A 26,552-nucleotide genomic window follows, 5' to 3' on the forward strand; every position below is an offset into this window, starting at 1 on the left:
TACGGGTGTAACGGTAACTTCTTTCATTAAAAGCTACGGTTTGTAATGTATCATGTCTAGTAAGTCTTCTGAAATGTTAATAGACAGTAACAGATCAGTCGGGATAGAATCTATGACAAAAGGTCGAAAGACATAAGGTCGAAGGACAAAAGGTCGAAGGACAAAAGGTCGAATGGACAAAAGGTCGAATGGACAAAAGGTCGAATGGACAAAAGGTCGAATGGACAAAAGGTCGAATGGACAAAAGGTCGAATGGACAAAAGGTCGAATGGACAAAAGGTCGAATGGACAAAAGGTCGAATGGACAAAAGGTCGAATGGGACAAAAGGTCGAATGGGGCAAAAGGTCGAATGGACAAAAGGTCGAATGGACAAAAGGTCGAATGGACAAAAGGTCTAAAAGGGTAAAGAGGTTAATTAGACTAAAGACAAATTGGAAGACATGAAAAAGTGATCAGAATTCGACAGAAAAACGACGATTAAAAAATAGAACGAGTGATAGCAAAATTATTCAACAACTTCAAAACAATCATTATTGGAAAATAGGAGAGTGTCTTCTAAAACTTGCAATAGCTTATATGCAGCTATTTTTACCGCATTGCAATTCGAAATAGATGCCCATAAATAATGAAAAGTAATGTTAAGTTAAGGTTAAATATGGAAAATAATATTCCTTGCATGGCATGTCACGCAGAAATTGTGCCCATTTACGCTCATCTTTCACTGAACTTCTCAGTTTCGTTTACCTTACAAAAGAGAAAGAGAAAAAACGCACAATAAAATGTACATTATTTCTCTCACGCAGAGTTTTTGTGCGGGTGATTAGAGTGTTGCGTGAGAGCAATGAGAGCCCGCAGATCATAATCCCAGTGCGCAATTTCAGCGCGCACGCAGAAAAAACAGAACTCAGTGCACACGCAGTGTGTTTAAAGGGGTCAGTGTTGTTTGAGCACTTGGTGAACCGAAAGCATGCCAGTAAGGCCAAAACCCGCTAAGGGGTATCAAATCCTGTGATATCAGAGACAAGCAGACGTCTTAAGCTGGTCAAGAACTCACAGTTGATGAATATTTTGGTTCCAAATTCCACCAACAGGTGGTGCTAGTGAGCTAACAAATTTTGTTTTTCATATATATCAGGAAAATTTGCAAAAAATTACAACTAGCGCCACCTAGCTGCAGAAACTCGAACCAAACGATAATTATCCAGAAAGCCCTTGATCTACCAAACAATTTTGCCGAAGACACCATCTTTCTAAAGAATCAGAATGCTGAGATATGTGAAATGTAAAATTTGTACGCTATTTAGCGCTGCCTAGCGGTGAAATCACAAATCACACGGCCCATATTCTGAAAGCCCTTGACCAGCTGAACAACTTTGCCGAAGAAACCTACTCTCTAAGTAATCAGGTTCCTGAGATATATGGAATGGAAATTTTGTCAGTGTTGCATCTGCTTGTCTAAGATATCACATAAATCACAGACAAGTAGATGTGACACTAGCGAAATGTCAATCTCATATATCTCATGATCCTGATTACTTAGCGAGTTGGTGTCTTCGGCAAAGTTGTTTGGCTGGTCAAGGGCTAACCGATAATAAGACTTAAGATTTAAAATTCTACCACTAGGCGGCGCTAGAGAGCAAACAAATTTTAAATTTCGCATATCTCAGCATCCTCACTTTGTAGAAAGATGGTGTCTTCGGCAATATGGTTTGGTAGATCAAGGGCTATCAGAATAATTACCGTTTGGTTCAAGTTTCAACAGCTACGCGGCGCTAGTTGCATTTTTTGGCAAATTTTCCTGATATTTATGAAAAACAAAATTTTTTAGCTCACTAGCACCGCCTAGCGGTGGAATTTTGAATCTTAAATCTTATTATCGGTTAGTCCTTGACCAGTCAAACAACTTTGCCGAAGACACCAACTTCCTAAGTAATCAGGATCATGAGATATATGAGATTGAAATTTCGTTAGTGTCACATCTATTAGTCTGTGATTTATGTGATATCTTAGACAAGCAAGTACCCTAATAGAAAAATATGATACAACGTGCTTAACAACCCTTTCGAGCTATCATTTTGATCATACATGGAATGATACAATCATTCGCCAAATCGCCAGTGTATAATACATTTTTATTAGGGTACTTTTATACTCCTGCGGTACACACAGTATTGCACTGGAAGCACGACTAAGTGCGCTTTCAACACGAATTTGTGTGTGCACATTTTCTGCGCGCACAAAATGTGCACGCAGAAACTGAAAAAAACATGTTTGTGGTAACATTTGTTTGAGCACTCATTTTGAGGGAGAGCGGGTTGTTTGTGTGTGAAAAAAGTTGCGTAGTTCACCCTCGCTCTCGTTGAAAGTCGTGTGTAGAGTGTATGTTTTCTCTTCACACGTTTCGCACTGAGGAGCATGCCATCTCTGATTTCCTTGAAAGAACAACCTATGGGTTGAAGAAGGATGAATCATAGATCGGAATATTCTCATTTGAAATTCCAATCATTAATGCGATTAAATAAAGTCAAGCAGTCTATAAATTAGAAAAGGACAAATTTCTGGGTATTATAGGGGTGATCCATGAAGTACGTCACGATTATAGGGGGAGGGTGGTTTGCAAAAGTGTAACAAGCAATATAGTTAGTTTAGGGTAAGGAAAAGGGGAACGAAAATTCTCAATTTTTGGCGTAACGCCTGTATGAGCAAACAAAATGAAATTGTTTACTTATACAGTATAATTATTAGGATCTACCTATCAATCCAAGAGGGGATGATCACTAAGCACAAGTAGTTAATGAATGTTTCTGCAGTACAGTTAGAAAGAACAGATATTGAAAAGAAAAAGGCAAAATTTCTGATTGAAAAATAAGTCCCTAGGAGTCAATAATTATTTCACTAACAAAAGTTAAAAGAACAGCCAATAAATTTAAGAAGGAAAAATTCCTGAACAAAAAACTAAACTAAATTGCCATTAAATAAATACTACATTAACAGAACTTGAAAGAACAGCCTACAAACAAAAGAAGGAAAAATTTCCTATGGAAATGTTAGTAACTGAAATGCATATGATTTCTATAACAGCACTACAATGTTTCTTTCAATGAGGGGCAACAAAGACTTCTCAAAAATGTTTGTCTTATAAGCGAGAAATACCAGCTGGTAAATTGGTCTACTAAAATTCGACCTTTTGTCCCATTCGACCTTTTGTCCCATTCGACCTTTTGTCCCATTCGACCTTTTGTCCCATTCGACCTTTTGTCCCATTCGACCTTTTGTCCCATTCGACCTTTTGTCCCATTCGACCTTTTGTCCCTTCGACCTTATGTCCATTCGACCTTTTGTCCATTCGACCTTTTGTCCATTCGACCTTTTGTCCATTCGACCTTTTGTCCATTCGACCTTTTGTCCATTCGACCTTTTGTCCATTCGACCTTTTGTCCATTCGACCTTTTGTCCATTCGACCTTTTGTCCATTCGACCTTTTGTCCATTCGACCTTTTGTCCTTCGACCTTTTGTCCTTCGACCATTTGTCCTTCGACCTTCTGTCCCAAAGCCGTCGGGATATCCTACGTCATCCCAACTGTTCTTGAGTTTAGATCTTAAAGTCTACGGGTGTAACTGTAACTTCTTTTATTCTTTATAGCTACGATTTGTAATCTATCATGTCCAGGCTTGACAGAAACTCCTCAACACCACCGAGTGCGAGCTTGCCGCGCAGCGAGGAGTTCGCCCAACATTTATAATTGCTTGTTGTGTGTCTCACGCCCACTCACACTCAAAAAGCTCTCGCGAGTTCCACTCCCATACAAAGAAAGACTCTCGAGGCGAAAATCGCACTCAAAAACCCGAAATAATCATCGGCTCTTTTTTCGTTCCCCTCTTCCTCGCTCAGTTTTTATTGCCTCTCTGTTTACGGTTCGTTCGCTCCCTCGCGACGAGGCAGAAGCAAAACACCGCTCTAGAGCATGTTGCAAAACTCTTTTGATTTCGAGGAGGGTTATCAAGCCTGATCATGTCCAGTGAGTCTTCTGAAAGATCAATAGACAGTATCAAATCAGTCGGGATATCCGAGGTCATCCAGACTATTCTTGAGTTTAGATCCTAAAGTCTACGGGTGTAACGGTAACTTCTTTTATTATTCATAGCTACGATTTGTAATACATCATGTCCAGTAAGTCTATCTTGAAATGACTGATGACATGCCAGGGAAGTTTCAGATCACAGTTTGAGGTTCATTGTGAGAATTACTACTCGTACTATCAAGAACTAAACTTCAGGATAGTTTGGACGACCCTCAATATCCCAAAGGTTCATAATAATTTATAGTAGACTTCAGGTTGGTCCAATCACAGCGATTGATTATGAAACGTTTTTTTATTCCTGTTCGGGTCTGTGACTGCGACTAGTTTTTAGATCTATTGTGACATTACCCGTATCCTTAGTGTAGTGCATGTCGCATTACTCAATTGTCATTAAAGAGCAATAAAGTATCGATTTTGATACAGTTTTTGTTTTGTTTCCCGAGCAGAGGGAAATATCAAACTAATAACTATCAAATCACATAATCTGTTTTTATATCTTGTTTTGTTATTATTAACTTATCAAGGCATAAGTTTTCCATAACATGTTTTGTTTGACAATCTTATTTTGTTATGATCAAGCTATTGCTATACACCCATAAAATAATATTTTAATCATATGTTTTGTTATGGAACAAATTTTATTATTATACTATTGAGAGTGCACTCTACTGTACATGTACAAATATTTAATAAACAATAGCACAACAATAACATGTTTTGAAATTGAAACTACATCATTTAAGATTGTGTTTACAATTCATTGCTTACAGCATACCGTGTGTATGATTTAATTAGTTCCTCTAGTTAGGACTGAAATGCTAGTTTATTATTTTGTAAACACTTCGATAATTATGACCTGTTTTATGTTCCTTTTTTAGTATTTAGTTACGTACACTGTGCATAATTGATCGGACGAACGCCGATTTTCATACAAAATGGCCATGTTTGAGATGCTGTAACTATGGTTTTCTTTGATGGATTGAGCTGAATTTTTGACACGGAACTACTAATATGCAGAATTTTACGTGTACAAAGTACAAAATGTTTTCATTCACAGGCCTGGGCGTGACAAGGCGTTGAAAAATGTGCAAAAGTGATCGGACAACGGTATCCCATTGATTTACACGCGTGCCGCTGTCCGAACTTTTACTATGTGACATTAAACTAATCATAACTAATTTTGCTTTCGGATTGTTATCAATATCTTTCAAATAACAACATTTGTTATTGAAATATTTCCCAAATTCATTGTTATTATGTTGTTATCGAACTAGCAAAACATGTTATTAAATTGGTCTTCCAGGAACATTTTTTTGTTATGATTTTTGTTATTTTGCCGCTTATGACAGCTAAGTTTATAACATAATTTGTTATGTTAATAACATGAAAATAACTTATTTCATTACTCAGTTATTTTGCCAAAATAACACATTTTCTTATGCTGTTGTTATTCCCTTCTGCTCGGGTTTCTTAGAAATTTCTTTCTTATAGAAAACAGTTATGAAACGTTACTCAGTATGTCAGGCATCGCTGATATTACGAGAGTAGACCAGAAGTTCTGAACTCAAAGATAGTTTATCGGTTGAAGATAATCATCGTGGACCTTTACTATTATTTGGTTTGATTGACTTTTATCCGTGAATTGTAATGTACACATTACAATTCACCGATTAAAGCCAATCAAACCAAATAATATCAAAGATAGTTTGTCTGACCAGGAGCATTCCCATAGTGTCTCTAAATGACATTTTAGATTTCAAGAGCTTTACGGATCTCAGTAGATTGATATTGATGTTATGCTGTTATTTATGGTGAAAACACAAAAAAGTTTTTCTTGTAGATTTGACGGACTTCATTATAGAACAGTTGGGACGAACCTGAATGTCCCAAAGATTAATAATAAAAAATAGACTTCAGATTCATCCAGTAACCACGGATAAACATGGAACGTTACTCAGTATAGCAGATATGGTTGTTGTTACGAGTGTAGACCTGAAGTCCTGAACTCTAAGGTAGTTTGGCTGACCTGGAATATCCCTGTAGTGTCTCTAAATGGCATTTGTAATTCCAAGAGCCTCGCGGATCTAAGCGCGGATCCCAGCACATTATGCAATACTATTATTTATTGCGAAAACACATAAAGTTTTTCTTGTAGATTCGAAGGACTTCATCTTAGAACAGTTTGGAAGACCCTGAATCTCCCAAAGGTTATAAAAAGCTAGGAGACTTCAGGTTGCTTTAGTAACCGTTGTTGATTATGGAGCGTTACTCAATATACCAGATATTTATCTTGTTATGAGTGTCGACCTGTAGTGTCTCTAAATGACATTTGAAATTTCAAGAGCTTCGCAAATCCCAGCAGATTATGCAATACTATTATTAAATAATTACGAAAACACAAGGTTTTTCTTGTAGATTTGAAGAACCTCATTATAGAACAGTTTGGACGGTCCTGAATGTCCCAAAGTTTTATAATAAAAAAAAATAGACTTTGGATTCATCCAGTAACCACGGATAAATATGCAACGTTACTCAGTATATCAGATATGGTTGTTGTTACGAGTGTGGGACCTAAAGTCTTGAACTCCAAGGTAGTTTGGTTGACCTGGAATATCCCTGTAGTGTCTCTAAATGACATTTGTAATTCCAAGAGCCTCGCGGATCCAAGCGCGGATCCCAGCACATTATGCAATACTATTATTTATTGCGAAAATACAAAAAGTTTTTCTTGTAGATTTGAAGGACTTCATTTTAGAACAGTTTGGAAGACCCTGAATCTCCCAAAGGTCAGAGATGGCATTTCACCGTAGCGATTCACTGCGGCGTCAGTTTATCAACCACACTGGGGATACACCCTTAAATGAAACAACACAGCGCACGAGTAACTTTCACGCAACGAGCAAAAAGACAAAAGAATTTTCACGCAGATTTGTGTAACACCGGATCAGCACATTTTTTGTGTTGATCCGGTGTTACACAAATCTGCGTGAAAATTCTTTTGTCTTTTTGGTCGCTGCGTGAAAGTTACTCGTTGCGCTGTGTACATAGAGTTCTGCGTGTGGAGCGCGCGCCCGGGTGATTTTTTACACTTTCACCGGAGAGAATTTTAAATCGCTCTCGCCGCACTGTTGTGTGGCCTACACGCAGAACTCTATGTACACAGCGCAACGAGTAACTTTCACGCAGCGACCAAAAAGACAAAAGAATTTTCACGCAGATTTGTGTAACACCGGATCAACACAAAAAATGTGCTGATCCGGTGTTACACAAATCTGCGTGAAAATTCTTTTGTCTTTTTGCTCGTTGCGTGAAAGTTACTCGTGCGCTGTGTTGTTTCATTTAAGGGTGTAAGGGTGTAGTGCTCAGGGAGCTAAGAGATTTATTTCTACCCACCAAGCTTGCGCGCATCCGAATCGCAGTGGTGAATCCACATATAAGAGACGGGCTCCTGTTGAGATACACAGCGTGAGTGGTGTATTATCTATTTCTCTATCCTACACTGAGGATATGGACATCTCTGCCAAAGGTTATAAAAAGCTAATAGACTTCAGGTTGCTTTAGTAACCGTTGTTGATTATGCAGCGTTACTCAGTATAAACGATATGTGTACTGTTACAAGTGTAGACCTGAAGCCCTGAACTCCATGGTAGTTGGGCTGACCTGGAATATTCCTGTAGTGTCCCTAAATGACATTTGAGATTTCAAGAGCTTCGCAGATCCCAGCAGATTATGCAATACTATTATTTATTGCGAAAACACATGAAGTTTTCATTGTAGATTTGAAGGACTTCATTATAGAATAGTTTGGAAGACTCTGAATGTCCCAAAGGTTTATAATAAGCTAGTAGACTTCAGGCTGCTCTAGTAACTGTGGTTGATTGTGCAACGTTACTCAGTATAACAAATATGGCTACTATTACGAGTGTAGACCTCCAAGGTAGTGTGGCTGACCTGGAATATCCCTATAGTTTCTATAAATGACATTGTTGAGGTCAAGAGCTTCACGGATCCCAGTAGGTAATGCAATGTTATTATTCGTGGCGAAAATACATAAAACTATTCTTGTAGATTTGAAGGACTTCGCTATATGACAGTTTGGAACATCTAGAATATCCCAGAATATAAAACACCTTTTGATATTCTTAACCTAGGTTAAATGAATACATACAAACGTAACCCACATCCAAGTTCAGCTTTTAGACCAACTGGTACGATGGTTATAGATTTTCAATGAAGTCCCGAATATAAAAAAATCCCATTTTTCCCTAATAGGGGAATCAACTTGCAACAACTTTGCTAAAGACAGTAATTCTGTTTTATCGAATGGTTGAATTTATACAGCCGTTTATATGTTGGGGTCATATATGACCCCTCCGTCTCCAAAGGGTTAAATTGGCTACGTAGGTCCAAAAAGATCATCGAGTGCCAGTCTACGACGGACACTTAGGTGCATACGCCTAAGTTTGATAGCCCAGTAGGCTTCGGTATTCCACTATGCTCTTTTCAGACTACAATCATCGCCTGCCTTTTGGGATATGACGATCTACGATCTTATGAGGTTACAATCATATACAACCGTTTGTCCCGAATTCGTCGAAAATCGATGGTGCTCTAGAGCAACCATGGGAAGAAGAGGGGTTGATAACAGTGGAGGTTCACAAAGAACACTTTAAGCTGAGAAGCAGGCTTTGTTCCAGTTGAGACGATACTTCAAAAAGAAAAAGAGCAACATTTCTACCCAGAAGATCTGAACATCTCGGAAGCATCGGCATTGGCTACACATTTACGGAATACCTGGGACATTTCCTGTTCCAAAGGTTTTTGCACTCCCCGCAAGTTCCTCAACAGTGACCCTTCCTTTGTCGCGCACCCCACCCCCAGTGGCCCTACGAAAGAAGGCCAAGGATTCGGGTTATGACGCGAGAAGAGCCTCTCGGCGATTCTCTCCAGCACCTTTGAAGACTGAACGGTGGGAGCCATCACACCTCGTGTCTTAGCAATCACGACCCTGTAGGTATCACCCCATGGGTTTGTAATGGCTCTCTGTCACCAATGTGATTCAGGACATTTTGCTTATCCTGGCTCAGCTGGAAAGCTTTCTTCATCCGTGTATATCAATTCCTTGTAAAATCAAATCTTTGAAGAACAAGAAGCGGACATAAGGATAAGGAAAAGGAGAAGGAGAAAGAGAAGGAGAAGGGGAAGGAGAAGGAGAAAAAGAAGGAGAAGGAGAAGGAGAAGGAGAAGGAGAAGGAGAAGGAGAAGGAGAAGGAGAAGGAGAAGGAGAAGGAGAAGGAGAAGGAGAAGGAGAAGGAGAAGGAGAAGGAGAAGGAGAAGGAGAAGGAGAAGGAGAAGGAGAAGGAGAAGGAGAAGGAGAAGGAGAAGGAGAAGGAGAAGGAGAAGGAGAAGGAGAAGGAGAAGGAGAAGGAGAAGGAGAAGGAGAAGGAGAAGGAGAAGGAGAAGGAGAAGGAGAAGGAGAAGGAGAAGGAGAAGGAGAAGGAGAAGGAGAAGGAGAAGGAGAAGGAGAAGGAGAAGGAGAAAGAGAAGGAGAAGGAGAAGGAGAAGGAGAAGGAGAAGGAGAAGGAGAAGGAGAAGGAGAAGGAGAAGGAGAAGGAGAAGGAGAAGGAGAAGGAGAAGGAGAAGGAGAAGGAGAAGGAGAAGGAGAAGGAGAAGGAGAAGGAGAAGGAGAAGGAGAAGGAGAAGGAGAAGGAGAAGGAGAAGGAGAAGGAGAAGGAGAAGGAGAAGGAGAAGGAGAAGGAGAAGGAGAAGGAGAAGGAGAAGGAGAAGGAGAAGGAGAAGGAGAAGGAGAAAGAGAAGGAGAAGGAGAAGGAAAAGGAAATTTGAATTTGAGAGCATCTTCGACAAGAGTTCGAGACAGACTTGGTTGATTTAATAGTTGCATACGCGATGATCAATCTACGGCGACCTGCTATTCAACTCTCAAAACCATCTTATCCACGCTCTCCGAAGGTTGCTCTAGGTCCACACCAATCACCGCACTCAGACAGCAGCAGTGGTGGCAATTCGGTGGGAGGAAGGCTTTCAACTTAATTATGATATTAAAACCGACTTCAACTCACGCACTCTGATCCTCTGTATTATTGGCTTGGATGTGGTGCCAACTTCGCCACCCGCCCACCTCGAGTTCGCTTTAAGTGGTTTGATTATGGGGTATCGATCGATGTTCATCGTCCCCCATCACACTCCGCACCATCGCGTCGGTGGTCACTGCTGCTCCCGCTCTTTAATGTGCGGTGTGATTATACAATTTTAGGGCCCGCAATATTGATTTAGCGCAAGATTAGCTCACTTTGTCTTCCGTGCCCGCGCCTGCGCGCGTTTGTCTATTTTTGACTGGTGATGGGCCATTGGTTCGTACTCGTTGAGGTGCCAGGTTGCGTTTGTGTCGTGGTACCTAGCATTCGTTGAAACTATCCGATTGAGGTTTTAAAATCCGCATTTATCGATTGGATTCAGTACATGGTGTTACGTGTATTTAATACAGTTACGTATGATTTGGAAGATAAGTCGGATAGATGAAAGACGATAAGGTGGAACTGGATCTTCAAGAGTACGCAAGAAACGGTAGCACAAAGCGAGTGTTGGATCGGGGCAATATGCGAAAATTTTTGCTAGTGTCAACGGTACGCGGACGAAGCTGCCAGTGTCATTCCTTTTGGCTGCCTCAATTTGTTTAGTCTGTGAGCAAGCTGCCTTTCCGGTCATTAGACATGTCGGACAAGAGCGCAGTCTTGTGTCGTGCATCATTGAAACTTGCAAATACTTCGCATATCGCTCCGATCCATGTTTTCCTGTACACCAGAAAAAAAAGACTCTTCGTCCTGCCGTTTCTTGCTGAGGTTTGGTAACAATGGAGATGTGCTAAGGAACATGATTAACATAGGACAGTGTATTATGAGAACTTCTACCGTCTGCAACCCCAGAGGCACCAACAGGTTTTCAAAACGTGCTCGAAAGATGCATTCTTTCACGTAGAAATGCACTCTTTTACCTATTTACACTATCACTCCGAGGTTTAATTCTCTGTCTCCTTGGGCAGCCCTCGATGTGCAAACAAGTTCAAGTGCATTTTGCATTTCAACTGCAAGAAAATAAAACATTGTTTACCGGAATAATTCCCATCCCAAACGATCTCGTTCACATCGATGATTCCGATTGAACCTAACCGGGGCGTGGGTAAACGCCTTCCATCTGCTACACTTACCTGGCCTGGATCAGAGGCAACAGAAGTACCAAACAAACCTGGCGGTTCATAATTACCTGGAATCATTCGAAAGTCACGTACGGTGCGGTGCCCATTGGTGCTGGTAACGAACCCATCAGCCCACAACCCTCTTTGTGGTCGGTCATTCTCTGCGTAATGGCGCAAAACGTTGTTAATCACGTCGTCGCCATCGCCATCATCATCACCATCCGCATCAGCACATGGGCTGGAAGCAGGCGCTGCTAGAGCTGAAGGACCCAGCCTGTCGGTGGTTCAAGTAATATGCAAACAGTGTGCTCCTCTTATGATTGCCGGTATTATTTGCTATCCGATGCCGATTGTAAACATTCGAAAGCTGGAGAAATTTTACATTCTTTCACGATCCGTTGTTGGTTCATTATCGGATTGGAAGAGATGAGTGATGATGATTCATGCTTGTTCCGGATCGACTGATGGATGTGATGGATTTGTAATAAAATTTGGCATTAGTTCAGTGTATGGAGGGATTTTTCGTCAAAATCATCTTTCTTTCAAATGTCCCAATCATTGTTTTACGTTTGCACTACTCGTCATATTCACTTCAGTCGTCTAGTTGACTTCATATTGGAGTGATTCAGGTCCAATTCACTTCATATTCAAGTCATTCAGGTTCGATTCACTTCGTAGTACATTGATTCAGGTCTGATTCATTTCATATTCAAGTGATTAACGTCCGATTCACTTCATATTCAACTGGTTCAGGTTCGATTCACTTCAAATTTCAGTAATTCAGGTCTGATTCACTTCATATTCGAGTGGTTCAGGTCTGGTGCACTTCATATTGAAATGATTCAGATCCGATTCACTTCATATTCAAGTGATTCAGGTCTCGTTCACTTCATGTTATTGTGATTCAGGTCCGATTCACTTCCCATTCAAGTGGTTCAGGATCGATTCACTTCATACTCGAGTGATTCAGGTCTGATTCACTTCATATTCAAACGATCAAGGTCCGATTTACTTCATATTCAAGTAAATCAGGTTCGATTCACTTCCTATTTCAGTGATTCAAGTCTGATTCACTTCATATTCGATTGATTCAGGTTCGATTCACTTCATATTTCAGCGATTCAGTGATTCACCTTATAATCACGTGATACAGGTCCGATTCACTTCATATTCGAGTGATTCAGGTCTGGTGCACTTCATTTTGAAATGATTCAGGTTCATTTAACTTCATATTCAACTGGTTTAGGTTCGATTCACTTCATATTTCAGTAATTCAGGTCTGATTCACTTCATATTCGAGTGATTCAGCTCTGGTGCACTTCATTTTGAAATGATTCAGGTTCATTTAACTTCATATTCAAGTGTTTCAGGTTCGATTCACTTCCTATTCAAGTGATTCAGGTCCGATTCACTTTATATTCAAGTGGTTCAGGTTCGATTCACTTCAAATTTCAGTGATTCAGATCTGATTCACTTCATATTCAATTGATTCAAGTCCGATACACTTCATTTTCAACTGGTCCAGGTACGATTCACATCATATTTCAGTGATTCAGGTCTGATTCAATCCTGAACCTGAACAACTTGCATATGAAGTGAATCGGACCTTGATCACTTGAATATGAAGTGAATCAGACCTGAATCACTCGAATATGAAGTGAATCGAACCTGAACCACTTGAATAGAAGGTGAATCGGACCTGAACGATAAGAACATGAAGTGAACGAGACCTGAATCACTTGAATATGAAGTGAATCGGACCTGAATCATTTCAATATGAAGTGCACCAGACCTGAATCACTCGAATATGAAGTGAATCGAACCTGAACCACTTGAATAGGAAGTGAATCGGACCTGAATCACAAGAACATGAAGTGAACGAGGCCTGAATCACTTGAATATGAAGTGAATCGGATCTGAATAATTTCAATATGAAGTGCACCAGACCTGGAAGACATGAGCTTTCTATCTTATCGGGATCGCTAGATAGAGCTGGTTGAAAATACTCATTCTTAGATGCCCACTAGCGTAACCTAGCGGCAGAATTGCGAACCAGCGTTCATGAAGCAATCGACCTTCTGTGCAACTTTTCCTAAGACTTGAACTTTCTATCTTATCAGGATCGCGAGATAAAACAGTTAGAATATGCTAATTTTTAAATGCTCACTAGCGTCTCCTAGTGGCAACATTGTGAACCAAACTGCTTGCGTTTATGGAACAATCGACCTATTGAACAATTTTGCCGAAGACCTGAACTCGGGATCGCGCCGAAGCAGAGCAGAATCAGTGCAGAAGCAGAGCAGAAGAAGAATAAACAGAGCAGCGCAGAAGCAGAGTAGAAGCAGAGCAGAAACAGAGCAGAAACAGGGCAGAAACAGGGCAGAATCAGAGCAGAAGCAGAGCAGAAGCAGAGCAGAAGCAGAGCAGAAGCAGAGCAGAAGCAGAGCAGAAGCAGAGCAGAAGCAGAGCAGAAGCAGAGCAGAAGCAGAGCAGAAGCAGAGCAGAAGCAGAGCAGAAGCAGAGCAGAAGCAGAGCAGAAGCAGAGCAGAAGCAGAGCAGAAGCAGAGCAGAAGCAGAGCAGAAGCAGAGCAGAAGCAGAGCAGAAGCAGAGCAGAAGCAGAGCAGAAGCAGAGCAGAAGCAGAGCAGAAGCAGAGCAGAAGCAGAGCAGAAGCAGAGCAGAAGCAGAGCAGAAGCAGAGCAGAAGCAGAGCAGAAGCAGAGCAGAAGCAGAGCAGAAGCAGAGCAGAAGCAGAGCAGAAGCAGAGCAGAAGCAGAGCAGAAGCAGAGCAGAAGCAGAGCAGAAGCAGAGCAGAAGCAGAGCAGAAGCAGAGCAGAAGCAGAGCAGAAGCAGAGCAGAAGCAGAGCAGAAGCAGAGCAGAAGCAGAGCAGAAGGAGAAGCAGAGCAGAAGCAGAAGCAGAAGCAGAAGCAGAAGCAGAAGCAGAAGCAAAGCAGAAGCAGAGCAGAAGCAGAGCAGAAGCAGAGCAGAAGCAGAGCAGAAGCAGAGCAGAAGCAGAGCAGAAGCAGAGCAGAAGCAGAGCAGAAGCAGAGCAGAAGCAGAGCAGAAGCAGAGCAGAAGCAGAGCAGAAGCAGAGCAGAGGCAGAGCAGAAGCAGAGTAGAAGCAATGCAGAAGCAGAGCAGAGCAGAAGCAGAGCAGAAGCAGAGCAGAAGCAGAGCAGAAGCAGAGCAGAAGCAGATCAGAAGCAGAGCAGAAGCAGAGCAGAAGCAGAGCAGAAGCAGAGCAGAAGCAGAGCAGAAGCAGAGCAGAAGCAGAGCAGAAGCAGAGCAGAAGCAGAGCAGAAGCAGAGGCAGAAGCGGAAGCAGAAGCAGAAGCAGAAGCAGAAGCAGAAGCAGAAGCAGAAGCAGAAGCAGAAGCAGAAGCAGAAGCAGAAGCAGAAGCAGAAGCAGAAGCAGAAGCAGAAGCAGAAGCAGAAGCAGAAGCAGAAGCAGAAGCAGAAGCAGAAGCAGAAGCAGAAGCAGAAGCAGAAGCAGAAGCAGAAGCAGAAGCAGAAGCAGAAGCAGAAGCAGAAGCAGAAGCAGAAGCAGAAGCAGAAGCAGAAGCAGAAGCAGAAGCAGAAGCAGAAGCAGAAGCAGAAGCAGAAGCAGAAGCAGAAGCAGAAGCAGAAGCAGAAGCAGAAGCAGAAGCAGAAGCAGAAGCAGAAGCAGAAGCAGAAGCAGAAGCAGAAGCAGAAGCAGAAGCAGAAGCAGAAGCAGAAGCAGAAGCAGAAGCAGAAGCAGAAGCAGAAGCAGAAGCAGAAGCAGAAAGCAGAAGCAGAAGCAGAAGCAGAAGCAGAAGCAGAAGCAGAAGCAGAAGCAGAAGCAGAAGCAGAAGCAGAAGCAGAAGCAGAAGCAGAAGCAGAAGCAGAAGCAGAAGCAGAAGCAGAAGCAGAAGCAGAAGCAGAAGCAGAAGCAGAAGCAGAAGCAGAAGCAGAAGCAGAAGCAGAAGCAGAAGCAGAAGCAGAAGCAGAAGCAGAAGCAGAAGCAGAAGCAGAAGCAGAAGCAGAAGCAGAAGCAGAAGCAGAAGCAGAAGCAGAAGCAGAAGCAGAAGCAGAAGCAGAAGCAGAAGCAGAAGCAGAAGCAGAAGCAGAAGCAGAAGCAGAAGCAGAAGCAGAAGCAGAAGCAGAAGCAGAAGCAGAAGCAGAAGCAGAAGCAGAAGCAGAAGCAGAAGCAGAAGCAGAAGCAGAAGCAGAAGCAGAAGCAGAAGCAGAAGCAGAAGCAGAAGCAGAAGCAGAAGCAGAAGCAGAAGCAGAAGCAGAAGCAGAAGCAGAAGCAGAAGCAGAAGCAGAAGCAGAAGCAGAAGCAGAAGCAGAAGCAGAAGCAGAAGCAGAAGCAGAGCAGGTCTTACTTGTGCAACAAGCTTCAAGAGCTATATACACCTTAGACAACTTTGAGTGATCTGATGATTTTTCTTGCAAATGCTGCTGATCTGGTTATAATGAAGCAGTAGTCAGTCAATTAAGCTAAACCCATGAATATTGCTTCTGACAACTCTGAAAAAGAGAAGAAACCAGATCCAAACACAAAACCCCTCACACCGCCATCTGTGGCGCATTAAAATTCGGTTGGCAAATCCTTCATCCATGCTGCTGCGCTTGTCAAGATTAATGCCACCGAGTCCGAGATAGCCCAAATGTATTCGATCCTTAATATTCCACCAAGTGCTAAATGGGATGTCCCGGCGTAGCCACTCTGCCGTCGTTGGCCTTTTGCTATTAATTAAGATAAAGAGGGCCGATTCGTGGCACTCTTTATAAGTGGCCCCCATCATCAGAACTGAAGAACACCACCCGGTCAAGATCATCGTCGTCATCATCACCATTTCCAGGAGGAGCTTCCCTCCTCTCCACTTGAAAGTGATATGCTAATGCGGAGACATCGCCTCGCCACTCTCGCCAGGCCACGCTAATAAACGCTATGAATCTAAAATTCCGAATGAAGAATGAGAGGATGTTGACCGCTTGGTTTGCTCGGTGTCCAATCGTAGAGGGCTCTCTCTTCCTAATCGAAAAGATGTGTTTAGTCTTACAAAGTGGCGCACATTTATCATCGCCCGGGGGTGATTTATCAAGCTGCGAGTGGTAATTGGGAAATGTTACATTTCTATTAGTGTTGAAATATTGATGGCGTACGGGCCCCGGACCAGGTCAGTTAGCCGGGCAGCGTGGCTTGGATTGTGGGAGATTTCCATGCAGGTTGATGGACAAAGTAGGTCTTCTGATATTCTGGTCTTTTGGTCTTCTGGCGTTTTGGTTTTATAGTCTTCTGGACGTCTAGACTTCTGGTCTTAAAGCCCTCACGTCTCTTGATTTTCAGGAATTCGGTTCTTCTGGTTTTACTATTGTACGGTCCTCTGATGTTCTAGTCTCCTGGACTCTGAGTCTTCTGATCATCTGGACTAGAAGATTGTCTGGTTTTATGCTATTCTAGTCTTCTGGTCTTTTGGCTTTTTAGTTCTCGGGTCTTCATACCTAATCTACTGGTCTTCGGGTCTCCTCATCTTCTGGTCATCTGCTTTTCTAGTCTTCTAGTATTCTGGTCGTCAGTTCTCCTAGTCTTCTGTTCTTGTTGTCTCCCGATCTTTAAGGCTCTGGTCTGCTTGTCATCTGGTATTTTTATCTTCTGTTTTCTGGTCTTCTGCTTTCTTGTTCTTCTGGTTTCTTGGTCTTCTGGTTTCTTGCTCTTCTGGTTTTGTAGTCTTCCGTCTAGGTTCTGGTTTACTGGTCTTCTGGTATGATGAGCTTCTGGCTTTCTGATATTCTGATTATGTCGTCTTCCGATTTTCTGGTCCACTTGTCTTCTGGTCTTTTAGTATTCTGGTCTTCTAGTCTACTGGTATTTTTTAATTATAGTCTTCTGGTCTTCTAGCCTTTTGGTTTTCTTGTCTACTGGTTTTTCTGGCTTTTGGTCTTCTGATCTTTTGTTCTTTCAAATCCCTGGTCTTGTTGTCTATCTAGTTTTATGGTCTGGTTTCTTGATTTCTAGTCCTCTGGTATTCTGGTAATATCGTCTTCTGATCTTCTGATATTATGTTCTCTATATTGTCTTCTGCATATCATAACGCTTTCTCCGAATCAGTGTTGTATTACTTGCATAGCGTGTTATCTGTGCGGGGCCTATGAAGAATCCTCATTCCAATATAATTCCAACTTGTAAAATTATTGGCAGGATTCACAAGGTTCTCTAAATGCAATGACCCCTCAACGGCGTCGATCCGATTTTGTCCGCCCTAAAATCCATAGTGTTCCACATTTGTGGGGCGTCGTCCTCGGGCCAGCTTGACTCCGCGCCATCATGCTGGTGATTTGCTCTCGCTTTTCGCTGCTCAAACGGCTGGAGGTGCTGGACCGCGTTTTCTGTTGTTTCCAGCCAGCCAGTCTCGGCTCTGTGACGGCGAGCAGGTGTTTAAACTCCGTCGTCTTGTTATGCTTCTCTGAGGATTGCTGCTGCGATGGACCGGGCAACACTAGGGGTGGTGAGGTACCTGCACTTCGGGTTTTTATTTATGGCCTGGAATAAATATTATACTAAAATACACGCTAAACACTCGCCCGCGCGCGCGAGGCAGATAAACAACATATCACATGCGGGCCCGACGAGTGAGGGCTAATTTTGAGATATTGCACACCACGAGCACCTGTTGCTGGTGGGCGATGGAGCATGTTATATTTTATTTATTCGTGAAAACTTTATTTGATTTAAGCGATACAACTTGATTACTGATGGTTGAATAATTTGGAGGTTTGCAATGCGATATTATTGATCAGGAACTGAAAGTTTTAACACAGGTGGGACCAGCGTTAGAGCTGGGAAAGTAATTAAAAATGTGTTAATGTTCCAGTATCGATCAGTATCTGTAAGGTAAATCTTGCTAACAAATCCGGGAAAATCCCAGAAGATACTCTTAGGAGAATTTTAGAATTTTTTTGAAGGAAATTACGATTTCTCAAAAATCAAATTCTGCTGCTGGGGTGTCTCAGGGAGTTCTGTTTTGAATTAATCATTTCCAAAATTCCTCTAGGTGTTCCTTCTGTGATTTCTTCAAGATTTCTTTTTGAGGTCCTTCCAGGAGTTTCTTTCGAATCCTTCGAAGAGTTCCTACTATGATTTCTCGAGGAGTTGCTTCTGATATTCATCTTTTTAAAGATTCCTCCATTTGTGGTCTCCATTTTCAGGGGTTCCTGCTGGAGCTCTTACAGTAATTCTTCCAGGAGTCCTTTCTGAAAAATCTCAATGAGTTTTCTTCAGAGTTTCGTTCAGGATTTTCTTCTTCTTCTTCGACATTCGTTCGCTCGACATTCGCATTGGAACTTGGCCTGCCTCTCTCCAAATTGTGTGTTCTTAGAGAATATTCACAGTTATTAATTGAAGGGCTTTCTTTGCCTGCCATTGAATGAATATGGACATTGTGAGACAAGTACAATGATACACTATGCCCAGTGAATCTAGAAGTTTTCACGGCCGGAAAGGAAATAGAACCCACCGTCTCCGGATTGGCTATCCATAGCCTTAACCACTAGGTTAACTGGATTTTCTTCCTCTTCAGGTATTTTTTGCAGTTTTCGACCAGGATTTTTTCCGGGCTCTTTCTAAGATTTGTCCAGAAATTCTTTCGACGATTCTCCAAAAGTTTCTTTTGAGGTTCATCCAGGAGTTCCTTCTGGCCATTCCTGGATTCCCCTAGGCGTTCTTTCGCGACATTTCCAGGAATTTATTCTGGGATTCCTTCGAGGGCTTCTCTTGGGGTTTCTTTAAGGAACTCCTTACAGAGTTCCTGTTCCTACCGAGATTCTTCCGGGAATTCCTCCCGGGTTTGCTGCAGAGTTCTTATAAAATTAGTACTGGACTTTTTGATAAATTCTTAGAACAACTTCTCAAAGATTTCCACCAGCAGTTTCGTAAGTCATCGCTCAAAAGTTGCTGCTGGTTTTCCTCCATAGTTGTGCCAATAGTTCTATCTAGGAAATTCTTCTCGGAATTACGCACGGAATTTCAAAAAAAAAAAAAAAACTTATAAACTTACTCTAAAGGAGGAATCCTAAACGAAACTCATAAAGAAAACTCTAGAGGAACATTAGAAGTAGCTCTTGGAGGTATTTAGAAGAAATGTATGGCAGATTCTCTGAAGGAAGTAATGCAGGAATCTTAGAAAGAAATCTTGGAAGTTTGCCAAAAACCCTTAGGGAATTCCAGAAAAAGCCCCTGAAGAAATTGCCGAAGAAATCTCGACAATTCGAAGAATTCCTACCAAATTTTCATAAAAGTCATACTAAAGTACGGGATTTGCATGATAAGTTCAGCAGAATCCGTCCCACCAAAAATGAACCTCAAGTCTTATCAAACTTCCTATCATAGTTCTACTTTTAACTGCAGTCCTTTTGAAACTTCCACTAGAACCAAACTAACGGTCGGAATTTGCCTCAGATCGCCCTAAAATTGGAACAATGGAATTCCGTCGGTATTATGGAATCTCCTAATTTGCTTTTTTCAAAAGCCCTTGTTGATAAGATTGCAAGTCACTTTCAATTGCACACGCACGTGGACGGGTATTGAAACAATGAAGAATTACATAGCGGCAGCACGCACTCGTTAGACCAGAGTGCTGAATGAGAGACAAAAGGCCATCCAATTCCCCACACAGCAAAAAAATTCTTGTGATATCACTTCATTTTCGTTGCACATCAGTCGCGTGGTAAAAGTGATGTACAAATTACATTCTTTCCACGCTGCAAAATAGCCGCCCAGCTTGAAAATTGGTCTAGCAATCGCTAGAACCGGAGTGACGGAAAGATCATATATAAGAAAAATATTGGCATGGATTCGTACGCTGATCCGCTGATTGTGAGGCGTATCCCTTACCTCTCGACTATTTCACCGAGTTAGAGGATGGATGATAAATAAGATACTGCTTCTAGGTATCTGCTGGAATGGGTTTGTTGACACTTTCCGGTGTCAACAAGTATGTACATGGAGATTGTGAAATTGTTGGAAAACGATGTAACAAAGTGAAATTACATCAAAAAATGGATACATCGCCAGAAATTACGCACCTGGAAATTACAAAATTATTTGCTGTGCACACTCTTGGATAAAAAAATTCGTGTACCTAAATCTAAGTTCACTTGGATGCATAAAAAGGGGCGGCCCTTTTAACATAAATTTATGTCTTCTATCACAAAAATTAAAGTAGAGCTAGCAATCGCTAGTATCAAATCGACAGATAAAACAAACATTATGAATGAAACATTTTGAACTAGATTCAAACACTGGTCCGCTGATTGAGAGGCACGAACTATACCACTACCAAAAAACTTCACTCGTTGTGTCTAGCGCGAGCGCGTTGCAGTTTCGGATGCCTGATGGCGCGCGTCCTGAAAGGTTAATAACATGGTTAATAAAGACTTATTACAGCAATAACAATGACTACAAACTCAGATGAGCGCGGCTAATTTTCATTCTTTTGTCGACATTCGCACAGCCGAGCGCTCGGTAATCGCAGTTTAACAAGATTATCAGCAAATTCAAGTTCATTTATTCATAGCAGCACCCATGGGTACCGCTGGGTATATTAAACGTGAAGTATTTAACCGAGATTTGCACAGCCGATCTCGGCATTCTGTTTTAAGGCGAAACTGGAAGCATTTCCTCACTTTTTTGGTTTTTGGTTTTTGATTAAATAACGAAGCAATATTTTCAAAATCGGTTTTTGTACACATGTAGAGTATGGATCAAGGTATTTTCTGAATTTTTTTTGTGGTGGAAAATGTTTTCCTTTTTTGTGAAATTTTGTTCAAAAATGGTTTCTGCAAAAACGAAAAATATTTTCCACCACAAAAAAAAGTCAGAAGATACCTTGATCGATACTCTACGTGTGTACGAAAACCGATTTTGAAAATATTAATTCGTTATTTAATGAAAAATCAAAAATCAAAAAGTGAGGAAATGCTTCCAGTTTCGCCTTAAGCACACTCAGCTAATTTCAATTCTTTTGCCGATATTCGCACAGCGCAGCCCTCGATTATCGATATTTAACTGAGATGTCAGCAAAAAGTCAAGTTTATACATATCAGCACTCATGGGTGCCGCTATCATAAAACTTTAAACGTCAAGCGTTCAGCCAAGATTTCAGCAAATGAACTTTAACCCAACCGAGATTTGCACAGCCGATCTCGCCATTCCGTTTTAAGTGTGTACAGATTTCAGAGTAAATGTTTGAGTGCTTCTGTCTATAATATTCAACACGCTTATCTGAAACTACCCATCGATTGGGTCGATTCTACCCGGATTTTTAACTTATTCGTAGTTGTCAAAATTTGGGTAACCGATCTCACATGAAACGAGTAAGCTTTACCCTGATTCTGGGTAACCGAGGCTTCTTCAAATTTGATATTGTGAATCCGGTGTATTCCTGCGATCCACTAGACTTGACTGAAATGAGAGACCGGGTAACAAGCTTACGCTGTGACGTCAGTCTACCGCAAACAAAATTGGCGGGTACATATTATTGATGTAGCTAAAAATCTCTCAAATGCATACCAACGTTTTGCTATGGGAAAAATAAAAAAACTTTGCCAAAAAGAAGGGGATGGATGAACACGACGAAGACTTTGTCGAGTTTATCAATTGGGTTTTTAAATTAAGAAAAATGTATAATTTTTTTGATTTTATACGAAAGAGCACCTTTTTCTGAGCCAGTATGATTTTTTTCAGATTTTTAGAACTTTATTTTGGTACCTAAAATCAACTTCAAAGAGATTTTTTGAAATCACCTTTTGACAGCTGGGTAACTGTTTGACAGCTCTACCCAGTACAAAATGCGACGAGGGGTGATTCGACAAATCGCTCCCATACAAACTTCAAATTGATTTTTAAATAGGTTCCTGGGCATCAAAATTCATGAAAATTTGGATTTCGGCTCAGTTTCGCATGCAGATTCAGAATATGGGAATATCTCAACACCGCTAAAGAAGCCAATTCATTGGAACCCGATGACCCGTTCACCGATGTTAGAACTCCAGAGAACAACCTGTCGTTTCTTGCATACAAATCAGATGGTTCCGTGCCGTCTGTTCAAGAGATTGTGCTTGGAAAGAGAACAGTTACACGACAAGTGCCCCATACATCTACTGCGAGATTTGGTCGAGTGAGGATGATTCGTAAAACCAAAATAGTTAAGGACACCGCCCATTACATCCCAATCAACAAGATCCTGGAACTTGTCTTGGGGGATCCTGAAGCAAGAGCTAAAGTAGTTGCCGAAAAAGAACAATGTGGGATGATAGGTAGTTTCAAGGACGGCACAGCATACAAAAGTCATTCCATATTTAAGAATAATCCAAACATAATCAGAATTGTAGTACATACAGACGAGGTTGAGTTTTTGAACCCACTAGGATCGCGGAAAGAAAAGAAAAAGTTGACAATCATAAGCATGAAAATTCAAAATTTTGACCCAATTGTAAGTTCTAAGCTTGATCGCGTTTATTGCGTACTTGCAGTCCAATCAACAGTTCTAAAGAAGTATGGATATGCTACAGTATTGCAGCCATTGATAAATGACCTGAAAGCATTAGAAGTTGGCATTGATGTGAAAATGGATGGGATGAATTGAATGGAGATACTGCAGCTTTTTGTAGCGTTTGTTATATCTCCAGGGATGACTTCCGTGCTGGTCACTATGGCGATGTATTTCCACACAGAACACCAGAATCAGTGCTAGATGATTTGAATTCGATAAGAACTTCGAAAAAAATACCCAGTCAATGCGGGCTGATTGAAGAATGTTGTTTGAACAAGATTGGATACTTCAATTATGGGAAAGATCGTTCGATGGACCCCATGCATGATTTGCGCGAAGGTTAATATGATGGTCATCGAACTGATCCTTCGAAATTTGGTTTGTGTTCGAAAAATGTTAACAATCTCAACAATCAATCAAATCATTGAAGATTTTGATTATGGGTTATGTGAAGTAGAAAACAAAAAATCAGCGAACTTTTCTTCGAATATCCTCAGGTCAAAAACTAACTCAGTTCCTCAATCAGCATCGCAATGTTGGCTTCTGCTACGAGCTTCCCATACATGTTTCATAGATTTATTTCAGTGGATACTAACTTTGTCCAAATAATTAGTTCATTACTCACAATCAACTATTTTGCTTTTTCAAACAAATTTCGTGTAGAAGAACTGGAAGTCGCTATTAACCAATTTCAACATCTGTTCAAGCTGTGCTTCCCAAATACAAACCCCATCAATAAAATCCACCATCTGTCTCATTACCCAGAGCTAATTCAGAGTAACGGACCGTTGACTAACTGTTTTGCATTCGAAGCCAAGTACAAAATTTCAAAAGGTCAGGGAAAAACATGTAACAACTTTAAAAATCTTACATACAGTATCACCAGAAGAATTAATCCGAAGCAAACAGACTCTATTATAAAACATAACTATACCACAAAAGTCCATACAATTATAAGAAGCGAAAATATCGACAAGTCAGTATTACCATTTTCTATCTTACTCTTTGATTTTTCACCGATCATTACTATTATACAAAATTTGACGATAGACAGTACCACCTTTCGCCCAGGAATGGTAGTCAAATTTATCGTTTCTAATGCAAATAAGTACGGTGTAGTAGAAGCAATAATATCATGTGACGAAAAAATCATCTTTGTGATCGAAAAGCTCGAAATTTGTAGACTTGATTTGGATATGTACAGCTGGGAAGTTAAACACACCGACGACTTAGTAAGGGTTTTGAGTTCACAAGTGTATACCAGAAAAGCATACAGTTTATGGAAGCGCGTAGGAATAGACGAACAGTCTTCGTATATAAGCCTCAAATATTGCGATGATTAATAAGCTATACTCCAACCATGTGTTCACAGAAAAGGTTAGTAATAGAGATGTATAATTGATTTACAAATATTGACAAATTTATTAAATATTTTTTTTATATAATCAAAGCATGCTTTATTATTTGTAAATATAGTCGCATTTCCCATTACTAAAACGCTAATATATATTTCACGATAAATACATATTAAATATGTTTTTGGTAATTTTGGTAATTAATACACTTACGCAATCAGAATAACATAATTGAAATTATTACATTAGTCCCAATGAAATGTTCAGCTTGACATAACAACACTCTTTGTCATCTATTATTGTTATTAGTCCCAATTTATCATCAAACACAGTCTACTTATATTAACAGTGCAATCAGGAGTATGTTCAACTATTTTTCGTTGAAGTTATATACTAAATGAACATTATTCGTCGTTCCAGACCATAAAATAAACAATCGTTCCCTCCAGTTGCTTTCTGAAGCAGATCTACAAGAAATCGAAATTACTGCTGTGGGACCACGGAAAACCATACTTGCAACTATTGGTAAATTACGTGCAGCTCAATCACAAGCTGGCGAAAACGAAGGACCCCGTGACGAGGTATGTAACTGCTGTCTCAATAATGTCCCAGGATTTTCGATAATTGTTCGTTTTCATTGCAGAACCTAAGAGCCATTTTAGTAAACGATGTAGCATTTCGGAATATCGTTTACAATGAGCTGGACCAAGACATCGTTCCTAAAGTAAAGCATTTGCACGAGATGGTATGAATTTTGTGCGGACGGTTTGAAAAGGCGATTTACGACCAGCAAGGGTAAGTATACATTTGCTAAACATAAATCAAACTTAACTGAAACTTGTCTATGAATACTGCAAAACATTTTTTTTTCAATTTTAGTGATACTCTTACGTGATTTGTGGACGCCACTTTAGTACACAATATTGATAAGACAAATTCTCTTTATTATCTCATTTCTCAGATATCCATCCACAAATGATCAATGGCAATTGGCCAAACAAATCGTACGAGCATTTCCTCAATTGAAAACCACAAGGATCAATGAGAATGCCCCGGACGAGGTAAAGTATTCAATATGTTCAACTTGATTGTTTTCATCAATCCATATTCATTAGAGTGGGTCAACGTTGTAAGGAGAAACTTTAAATTGGATCGAATCAACCCGGAACAAAGCTTTTTCATTCTATATTAGCGTCCAAAACAACTGTGCAAAATTTGGGAGCGATTGGTTGCGTCCCCGTATTCCGCATTGTGATTGAAATTTGTATGGAAATTAGTATGGAAAAATGTACTTTTTTGCATTTTACTCATAAATTGAATTCTTTTGTCTAATACCATGTAACTGATGACGTTAAAGTATAGCCTAGGATATACCGAAAAACTTTGCCGAAGACCGCAAAGTGATCCGACGCTTGTGAAAAAAGTTATTCGCCTGGTAACTTAGGCCAAAAATTGAGATTTTATTATTGATGTTATTCCTTTACATGTTAAATGTTAAGCGCCACTGGGCAATCTGTACGTTATAACTTTTTTCACAAGTGTCGGATCACTTTGCGGTCTTCGGCAAAGTTTCTCAGCATATCCTAGGCTATACTTTAACGTGAATGGTTAGATCGTTTTAGACGAAAAATTTCAATTTATTAGAAAAATGCAAAAAAGCACGTTTTCCCATACTAAATTCCATACAAATTTCAATCACAAAGCGGAATACGGGGAAGCAACCAATCGCTCCCAAATTTTGCACAGTTGCTTTGGACGCTAAAATGAATTGGAAAAGCTTTGTTCCAAAAAATCGACTTTGTTGACCCAGTCTAATATTCATATTACAGCCCGCATTTTTCTGGTGGCAGAGCGGCAATAATAGTGGCGATCATTCCGGCTACATTTATCACCGAGTTCGAAATATCGCAAAGCGTGTGCCAAAAGAGCTGAGGAAATACAATCGTCCGACAAAAGTTACTAGTGATGCAATTCCCACAGCACTAGTACAACGAGCTGTGACGCTAACAGCAGTTATTGCGAATTTAAGTAACATTTCCGAAATCGCAAAGGAGATGAGCGACTGTTTCCCATTCCACCAGCTGCTGCTGAAGGAGAAATAGTCATTTGCTGGGATACTTCAAACATTTCCACATTTCGCATCATTCAATGGCAAAAATATGATATTTTTTATCTGAGACCTACACTTTTGAAGTCGATCGTTAGAGATGTGGGCGTAAACACTACTATGAATTTGCCGGCTAACCCTAATGGTGACCCACACTTTGACCTGCAGTGTATTTGCATTGAGGGCACTAACTAATATAATATGTATTTTTGATAATATTTTAATACCATGAAAAATAGATCGATGAGGCATTCTACAGGCTATGCCCAGGAGTATCCC

General features: G+C 40.6%; 1 protein-coding gene and 1 long non-coding RNA gene across 2 annotated transcripts in view; one reads left to right on the forward strand and one right to left on the reverse strand.

Annotated features, from left to right (window-relative positions):
* The window catches only part of LOC109398423 (transmembrane protein fend), a 711,615-nt gene that overhangs the window by 121,331 nt on the left and 563,732 nt on the right, over window positions 1–26,552 (reverse strand). The window lies entirely within an intron of this gene.
* On the forward strand, window positions 24,566–26,104 carry LOC134285366 (uncharacterized). Its single transcript, XR_009996318.1, has 3 exons — window positions 24,566–24,961; window positions 25,128–25,227; window positions 25,996–26,104. It is a non-coding gene; the product is annotated as an uncharacterized LOC134285366 (long non-coding RNA).

This window comes from Aedes albopictus, chromosome 1, assembly GCF_035046485.1.
Source record: "Aedes albopictus strain Foshan chromosome 1, AalbF5, whole genome shotgun sequence".
NCBI classification, from domain to species: domain Eukaryota; kingdom Metazoa; phylum Arthropoda; class Insecta; order Diptera; family Culicidae; genus Aedes; species Aedes albopictus.